The 9,319-nt window shown below is 43.7% G+C and overlaps 1 long non-coding RNA gene across 1 annotated transcript; it reads left to right on the top strand.

The window, feature by feature from the left end:
* The first annotated feature begins 5,614 nt into the window (after window positions 1–5,614).
* On the top strand, window positions 5,615–9,093 carry LOC148672168 (uncharacterized). The gene is made up of 2 exons (XR_015935687.1): window positions 5,615–7,484; window positions 8,353–9,093. It is a non-coding gene; the product is annotated as an uncharacterized LOC148672168 (long non-coding RNA).
* The last annotated feature ends 226 nt before the right edge of the window (window positions 9,094–9,319 follow it).

Genomic DNA, 9,319 nt, shown 5'->3' with positions numbered 1-9,319 from the left:
TCCTGTTTCTACCGGGCACTTGCCACCTATATCCTCCTCTTCCTCATCTGTTCCTCAAGTCCCAGACACAGGAATAAAAGTGGGGAGGCATTGAAGAAGAGGGGTGGTACTGGGCACCGAGAGAAAACCCTCCAGCCGAAAGGAAGTGACTAGGGGGGAGTGTTCAAAAATCCAGAGCTGGCTGCGGGAGATTTATTATCGAGCCGCTCAGAGCAATCAAACTACTTTTCTTCGCATATTCAATTCACCCACCTCACAGCTATTAAATACTAAGCAGCAGGGAAAACTCATAATTAATTACAACGTGACAATGTATAACGTGTGCGGAAAGCAATTATCAGTGTTATATTCACAAGAGCAAGGGGAACCACTATGAGTGGGTTTTGGCTTTGCAGAATTCTGTACACATTGAGTCTTAGAAAACTCTTTAAAACTTACAGCCTGCCTTTAATGTAGCACTCACACTTTTGAGTAGTTTTCCGTGTAACTAAATGGATGTGTTTGGGAGAATTATTTCAAAGTGGAATACAGCAGTCGCTGTAGTTTCTTTTAGGATGCTGCACATTGGTGTGGTGGAGGGGATCCCCATTACCTGTAAAGCGCTTTGAGTGGAGTGTCCAGAAAAGCGCTATATAAGTGTAAGCAATTATTATTATTATTATTATTATTATAGGACCGATGGATAGTTTTTAGTGTTTTTTGTTTAGAACTGGAAAGCTGTCTTAAGCAGCCCCTGCCTTTAGGGGGGCGTATTGCAGCTCCATCAGAGCCCATATAAAAAAGGTCAGGGTTTAAAAGGGGGTGGGACACATTGAAAAACATTTACCTTTGTTCAATGATCCACATGATCTTGCTTGCTGCATGCCTGTCATTGTCATGCAGCTGGGCAGGTCCTGCTCCTTGCTTTCTTACTCTTCACTCAGCTGGGGTCTACCTGCCGTGGGTTAGCCTTGAGCTTCTTTGGGATATGCCTAAAAACAACCGCCGCTAAACCGACTGCTAACCGAACCAGGAATTAACAGCGCCACCCAACTGCAAAAGCTGGTCAATGTTCCTGCTTCTTTCATGAAGCAGTGGGCACCGTTTTTCACCCCTCAGCTAAATTCGAATCCTGCTCGACGGAAATGTCAGGTTTTTTATGATGGAACCCCCTCTACCTCCCTGCATCTATCCTCACGGAAAACGTTTCCCTCCCCGTTGCACATGAGGAATCGGTACAAAAAGATAAATAAAAACAGCTTAAAGCTGATGACTTGGCAAAAGCAGATCTAATCTCTCCTTTGTGCTGAAGGAGGCAGGGGTCCCTCTGAAAGGATGAATTCCCCTTGAAATGAGGGGAAGCAAGGAAAAGGGGGTAATGAACTGTAAGAGACCCCCCCCCCTCCACAGCAGCACCACCCCACCTCCATCTCCTCTTTTACCCCTGTCCCGACTCCCACTAGTTTTCCCTTCCCAGCCGGGGAGAAGACGTGACAGATGTTGGTCAGTGTGGAAGGGTCTTAAGCTCGTAAAACGGTTGACAGGACTCAAAGGCAGGGGGATCAAAGGGAGTGGAATGAGTACCCTCACCCTCCCCACCCACCCCCGTGAACATTCCCAGGCAGGGCTCTGTGCAAAATGTCTTTGCAGTCGATATCAGGATATGGACGTTTGGTCAGTCATGCCTGGGGGAAACTAATTTGGCCCTCAGTGGAGGCTGTGTCACTGTCGCCCCTGATTAGGCATTGAATGGGACCAAATGGACGTAATTACCTTTCATTTCGGCTCTTAGAGCGCCGGCTGCCCTCGTGCACTTCTGTTCGTCTACAGCGATGGTTCTCTGGAGGCAAAAAGGTAACGAGACCTGGAACCTTCTCCGAACGTTGCCTTTTTTCGGGGCCTGAAGGCATAAACACTCGCAAAACACCCGTAAAAATGTACTGTAACTCTACGCGATGGTAAGAAAAATTCCCAAAGCGGAGTCATTCTGAGAGCAAGTGTCTGTAACTGTCGAGATTTTGCAACCTCTTCTTTGGAGAAGAGTGTTAATGAATCAGCACTTACTGCAAATCTCATCTAATAATAGAACCGCAGAAAGTAGCTGATGATGCAGAAGTTGTTAGTTATACTGTTTATATTCTCTATACGGTCCTTAAAGTCCATTTCCTCATCCTGTACTTCTTTCGCCTCCTGCCTAACATTACCAAAGAGCAGTTTGTATGCTGGTTTCTTCTACAAAGCGTGTAGTTTTTGACAGACTGATAGGAGTGTGCTGTGTAGCAGCAGTGAAACACTACAGGACTAGTCAGGGAGTAGGGGTGCTTGGGTAAATCGCATACTGCACTCTGTGCTTCTGTCTCGTGAAGTACAGAAGGTGTTGATCTACAATCCTATCGAACAAAAAACTCTGTGTGCTTCACAAAAGTACCAAAAAAACACCCCGCTGGTGGAAACTAGAAAGCTAATTTTATAAAAACACTCTTCCACAGCCTAATTGTTTCGGTTTCAAATTGATGGTAAACATACAGTGAAAGAGACGACATGCAACTCTCATGAAAATGTAGGTGATGAATTATTCACTGTGAAAAACAAATGGAAGGTGCCGTGCATCTGGGGTACAGGTGGGAGGCTTAATCTCTTGGTACTCAGTGTGCTGTGGTTTGGAATGACTTCTGCCAACTCTTTTAAATTCCTCTGAAAAAACAGACGAGGGCTGTTTTAGAATGCATTTGGATAAAACTGTGCTGCCAGATCTGGACAGGTCTGGACATGATTGCTGTGCAGTCCTGCATACAATGACTTTATGATAGCTCGGCAGTGTGGTCTGATGTTGTCTGTGGTTTGGAGAGACAGGGGAATACAAACAATAAAAACAAGAGACAGGGGAAGTCCACAGACCTTAAAATAGACCACGATCAGCTCTGATAAAAGGGCCTGAGGTTAAATGCTTTCTGGGGATTTATCTTCCCCTTTGTCGTCCATGCTTGCTCTATGGAATATTTTATCAATCAGAATGCAAATCCATGTCTCCAGCGTGCTCAACCAACGTGTATGCAAGTTAACTTGCGTGTATGCAAACTATCCGCAGGAAGTGATGCAAAACCAACATGTTTCCATATCCTGGGTCAGAGTTCATCCATAAAACTGAGTAACATGGCAGCAAAAGAACATAAATATAGTCGTGCCAAAAAGCCTTGCCTAGAAACTGGGACATCTGCCAGGGAAAAGATTACACATTGCCAAAAGTCTCTTTGATACCAGTTGGGTAAGCCTATGCTTAAAAATGGTGTGTCAAAATGGCTTTTTATCTTCTTTTAAATATGGGCCATCAATTTTCTTTTACAAGGGGAGCAATACTTTTTTTTCCCTGTGTTAGCCACTTTGTTCTGTAAAACTATGGGGCAAGACAAGATTCGCAATTATTAGGGAAAATATATCTGTAGACTATTTCTGTACTCATTTATCCAGGGGGTGGTGGGGTACAATCAATAGCAAAAAAAAGGCAATAAAAAGAGGCACGGCTTTGGCAGAGGAGGCCTTTTACTGTAGGTTTCCTTTGTACTTTGGAAAAACCAGAGCAGAGAAGACAGATTTGAAAATCTGACTATTTGTGGAGTGAGCAAGTGAGAAACAACAGCGAATGCAAACAATGGGTTATAAGAAGGGGTACAATCACGACTGAAGTGCTTCTTTGCACAAGGAGTGGCTAAGCTCCACAACAAATTGCCCAGCCATGCTTTTGAAACAGATCCCCCTTGGATTCTTCAAGAAATAGGTGGTCTTGGTCCTTGGATCAAGTTGCTGCTGAGCAACCAAACAAAAGTCCATGTTTCATTTCTGGTGCTTTTAAGTGCAGGGGGTATGGACCAGGAGGTTCAAACATATGGGTAACACTGGCAGTCAGAGTGGCAGTGACCCCTAGTTTAGAAACCCTGCACTGGCATTCTGCACTTTCAAGAGCCGAGTAATCTCATCTCAATAACTAGAAGCATATTTTCACAAAGTGCAGAGACGTTGCACAACATCAGGGGTTTTCTGCTGCAGGAAAGCATCTTTCATCTTTCGATCCTGAGTGGATCCTCACTTCATGCAGACAATTCATTCCTGTAGTCAAATAAGTGAGGTCCGGTCTTGATACAAATCTCATTCGGGTGCCGGGCGTTTGCCAGTAGATCAAAATGTGGGAATTCCAAGCGGGCTTCAGTTTTCACCTGTGCTAGAAGTAGTGAGTGCCCAAAACACACAACCCTTTAAGTTGAGTGAGTGAGAATTACAGCAAATAGTTTTGCTACAGTTTGAATACATGGTCAAAAACACATTCATTGGCAACAGGAATCTCCGTGAGAATGATTCATTGTCAGATCATATGGTGGGCAGTGGGCTCAGATAGACTGGATGTATTGGCAGTAAGCATGCGACAAATATGCATTTAATTATTAAAGACTGTGACTGAAGCAGAAAGGCATGCTGATATATTGGGTTAAAACCAATATGGAGTAAAAGCTGGAGGCATCCTCAGAGTTACTGACAATAACGTTTTTCCCTGGAGCACAAAGGAAACGAGACATGGATTTATTGAATTCCAGTTTGAGTTTTCGCAGGCAAATAACCTAAATCTGCTCTCGGGGCTATTGAAATACTTCGTCGTCTTCTGTGCTACCAATATTGTCTTGTAAACTGTCTCGTAGGGTTCCTTAAACTTTAATAATACTCACAGAAAGCAATTATCTAAGTATGGGACGTGATCATTCACCCATTTGGGATTAGTTTTCTAGGGGAAGCTCAAGAAGTGATTGACTTGGAAGAGGTTGTGTATTGATTCCCCTACGTCTTAGTTGTCCAGTCATTCCACTTTGTTTAGTTAATAAGGACCAACAAATGCAACCTCAGATCCTGGGTGTTAGTGAGTGACTGCGTTCTGCTCTCTTTTCTAGCTTCTCTCTTCTTTCCAGGGATCATGACAAGTGTTTGTCCAATTGTTTAAGTGTTAAACACCCCAGTCAGTCATTCTAACAACCTCTAAAGAAACACCATCTGCATTAGTGGAAAATCGGGTGATAAAAACGGGAGCTCTGCTGCTGTTTCACCGCCTGCTTTAGTGAGCCTGGAACTGTTGCAGACACTGGCTATAGGGAAATGCTGAAGAAGGGAGTTCTACAATGCTGCGTTTTTTCCATTTCTGACCAAATCTGCATTGTGTTAATCAACAGGTTTCTTTTTTGATGTTCAAGAGGCTCCTTTCCCAGCTTTAAAAGCCCCATCTTTGCTACCGGCTGCAGAATCCAAACGGCTCTGCAATTAATTCATCAACACTGCAAGTGGTCCAACCACGTGTGGCTGTTTTTCAGCATTAAAGGAAAACTGGTTTGAGGCCAGCTAGACAGCCAGACAATCTGAAAGACCGAAAGGTGAAATGAAATGTTAATGTTGGAACTTGTTCTCAAACGACAGTGGCTACGAGCGGTTTGAAAGGAAACCACGAGGAAACGGTACACCTACTGCTCTTTTCTTTTATTTCTCTCCCCTTTTCTGAAAGATCCTGGCGGCTTCCCAGTGAAGAGCCGCCCAGGTAGGTTTCTGCCATCCCATGTTATGCCAACTTTAATAATAATAATAATAATAATAATAATAATAATAATAATAATAATAATAATAATAATAATTCCTCACACTTATATAGCACTTTTCTAGAAACTCTACTCAAGGCACTTTACAGGTAATGGGACTCCCCTCCACCACCAGTGTGCAGGCCCACCTGGATGATATGATGGCAGCCAGAGTGTGCCACACACCAGCTCTCAGTGGGGAGGAGAGCAGTGTAATGAAGCCAGTTCAGAGATGGGGATGATTAGGAGGCCACGGTTGGTAAAGGCCAATGGGAAATTTGGCCAGAACACCGGGGTAACACCCCTACTGTTTTTCGAGAAACGTCCTGGGATTTTTAATGCCCACAGACAGTCAGGACCTCGGTTTTAAGTATTAGTTAAGTTAAGTATTCCTGTAACTATACTGGGGCATTAGGACCCACACATACCACAGAGTGAGCGCCCCCTACTGGCCTCACTAACACCTCTTCCAGCAACAGCCTCAGCTTTCCCAGTAGTCTCCCATGCAGGTACTGGCCAGGCTCACACCTGCTGGGCTCCAGTGGGCTGCCAGCTGTGATCTGCAGGGTGATACTGTCTTTTACAACTAACCTACAGATTCTGCCTTCACTGCCCGCCAGTGGAACATCCCGAACAGGCAGATTGAGTTCTCTGGCGAATGTCAAAAGATATCCAATAAACCTGGGATGTGCGTTGGGGAAAATAAAATAAGGAAGCTAACTTTATCTCCCCCATTCCTGCTCACAACATCCACTCACCAATCTTCTAACTGCTTTTTCCAATACAGGGTCACGAGGGAGCATTCAGGAAATAATTACGACGCACTGTAGGAATGACTTGACCCACACACTTTATGGCAATAGAGAAGCCAGCCAGCCACCTTTATGAAGGCTCTGACCCTCGGAGGTCAAAGGTTAAATATTACAGGAAATGCTCTTAAGAGCCTTCAGTCTTCATTACAGCAGGTTTTGTACAGCAAAAATAAAATCATCCTGTACAAAATTCTCCCACCATGGCTGGTGTTGATTCTATACTGTCATGCAGCTGTTTTCAGTCTGAAAATAGTGTGTTTGTCATCATTAACCCTTTGATTTCCAGATTTAGGCTTCCGCCTTGATGTTATTTGTGTTTTATGTTATGTAGAGATGTTTTCCTAGGCTGAGAAGGAAATCAGGTGAATGAAATCACTGATCTCGCCTTGGAGACCAAAGAAACCTGAAATATTACAAATGAAGGATATTATGCACAGGTGGATTTCAGCAGTGGGTGGTTAAATCCTTAGACCTGGTGGAAGCTTAAGAGACTCCATTGTTTGCAGACTTTATAGTTCCTCTTGACAACCTGTGTTGCTATTTAAAATTCTACAACACTTAATTCAAGGATTATCTACATCAGTGGATTGAGAAGCAAGCATCAGAACATGCTGAACCGCAATATCCACTGTGTCATCCATGCCTCGCATGTTAAACCCGCCTGGTAATTATTTCTGGACCTGCCCCTGGCCTTCATTACACTCTGGTCACTTCAATTCCTCTTTTTTGTCTTTTTTAATTATGAGAGAGTTTGAGTTCTTAGAAGAGGGTTTCTAGAAGACGTTGCGCCCCTCCGGATCAAAATGCTAAGCTGGAGGTGTGTAGCTATGGCAATAGACGTTCAGCCTTGGGCCCGCAGTCATGCACCAAGACAGGCAACGGAATAGAATTGCAAATGTATCACCTCCATCTTGTTCTTGGAATTTCACAGCAATTCTTCAGGCCTGCTAGTCGCAGTAGGGCTCTGTGTCCCAGCGTTTGGGGGCATTTTTCACATCCTGCTGTCTTCTGTTTGGCAGGTTCAGTGAAGTGTTGATCACAATGTCGGATTTTCCCCGTGGGAAAAGGTGCAGATCATCTCTGCTGGGTTAGTATGCTTGTCTCGAGTGTGAAGGCCTTACATGGTTCAGTGTTAAAATGAAAGCATCCGGCATGTGTGTAAATGTATCTTCCCTGTAGGCTGCACATTTCATAGTATGTAGAATATTTAGACCCCCCCAGCTTGTGCAGTACACTAATCCAGTCTTTGGTTGACTTTTTTAACATTTGCAATAGCATTAAAAAGAGTTTTTATTTTTCATTGTTTCTTTCTCTAAATAGAACTGTCAGTAAATAAAATACAGTGAATTACTGGTACTTGTAAACACCCGATTTTGTTACATGATACATTTGCAAAGACTTAAAACCATGTTTCCCTGTGAAATCATAATGACTCAAGATGAGTGCAAGCTCTTTTGCCTTACTAGATCGTTTGGTTACTAGTAGCTAATTTAAGGTCTCACCTAGCTGGGTTTGGAAAGACGTCAGGACATGAGCTCTGACAATGTCACAAGGTTGCTTGTTCCACACTCCCACAGCCCTTTGCGTACAAAAGTGCCTGCTGTTCTCAGTTTTAACAGCACTTCCTCGTACTTTCCAGTTGTGTGCCCTGGTTCGTGTTTCACTGTTTATTTTAAAGAAGTTCACAGGCGAAGGTCTTCTGCAATTTTCTGCGTGTTTGAGACTAAAAAGATTTAGTTCTACCAGCTACTGGGAACAGCGTGTTCTTTAAAGCCAAGGATTAGATGATCCTAGTGTTATATGGTTTTAACAATATTTAGTTGTTAACAAGGTGCCAACCTGCTGGAAGAGTATTATATAACTACTCCTAAAGCACTAGTGCACGGTCTCAGTGTCTTTATTTCATGGTGAGAGTCATCGTCGTTGCTAGTTTTTTTTCCCTTGATAAATTCCAGGTGCAGGAACGGACTGCTGGTGACTCAATTCAATTCATGTGCGATGGATCACACATGACCTGGCTCCCGCCTGGTGTGGTAAATCCAAAAGCTCATTCCCAGACGAATCTTTCACTTTCTTTTTGGTTTTAATTTGTGGAGTTGTGAGGATTTGCTGACTCAGGAAATGGCAAGTAAGAGATTTCCCCCATCAGATGCAGGTCTGGAGCTGATCCCTCTGTAGCCGAGCAGCAGAGCTCTATGCACCAGTGACATGGTTTTGTCTTTTCTGCCTTGTTGTCAGTCTGGACTTTTCAGGAGAAAGAAGAATTGGCTTTCAAGCATTCCACAAGTACCTAAGAAAGTACTAGGGGAATCCCTGCTGCAGAGTTCACAATGGGAAAATTGTCATGGCTTTATAATTACCGGCATCACAGTAGTGTATTTGTTTCTAGTCATTTGTTTATCACATTCTGGGAAAAAAAAGAAACTTGGTCTCTTCTTCTCCATAAGTTGCTGATCTCTAAAGTGCACGACAGGTGAAAGCTCTGCAGACGGGATGCATTCCACTGCCATCTGCTGCTGTGAAGCCCTCAGCACTGGAGCACTGAATTACTCAGGGGTGAAATACTGATGTCAGATGTGCTGCGTCTCTGCCATCAGGTGTAAAGACCTGCTCTTCTCTAGGATTGCACAAATGGACCAATGTTCTGATACAGCCGGCGAAAAAACATTTTTATTAATAAAATGTATTTCTTAAAAGTCGGAGCCTTGCCGTTTAACATTAATATGCAAACATTCCCCTCGTCACTTCGGCGCTTATGCTATGACTGCAAACAGCAGGACATCAGACTGAAACGTACGCCTGGATCTCTCGGAGTTGAAGAACCTAAAGGAGCCTATCCGGTGATCTCATCAGGTTTCTTGAAATTAGCTAAGGGTGTCTGCTTCGGCGGTATGGCTGGGCACCTTCATTCAGATCCGCGCA

The sequence above is a fragment of the Lepisosteus platostomus genome, chromosome 4, assembly GCF_059453375.1.
Source record: "Lepisosteus platostomus isolate fLepPlt1 chromosome 4, fLepPlt1.hap1, whole genome shotgun sequence".
In the NCBI taxonomy this organism is placed as follows: Eukaryota; Metazoa; Chordata; class Actinopteri; order Semionotiformes; family Lepisosteidae; genus Lepisosteus; species Lepisosteus platostomus.
The sequence above is the reverse complement of the archived record's forward strand: the minus strand, read 5'-3'. Positions and strand labels throughout refer to the sequence as shown.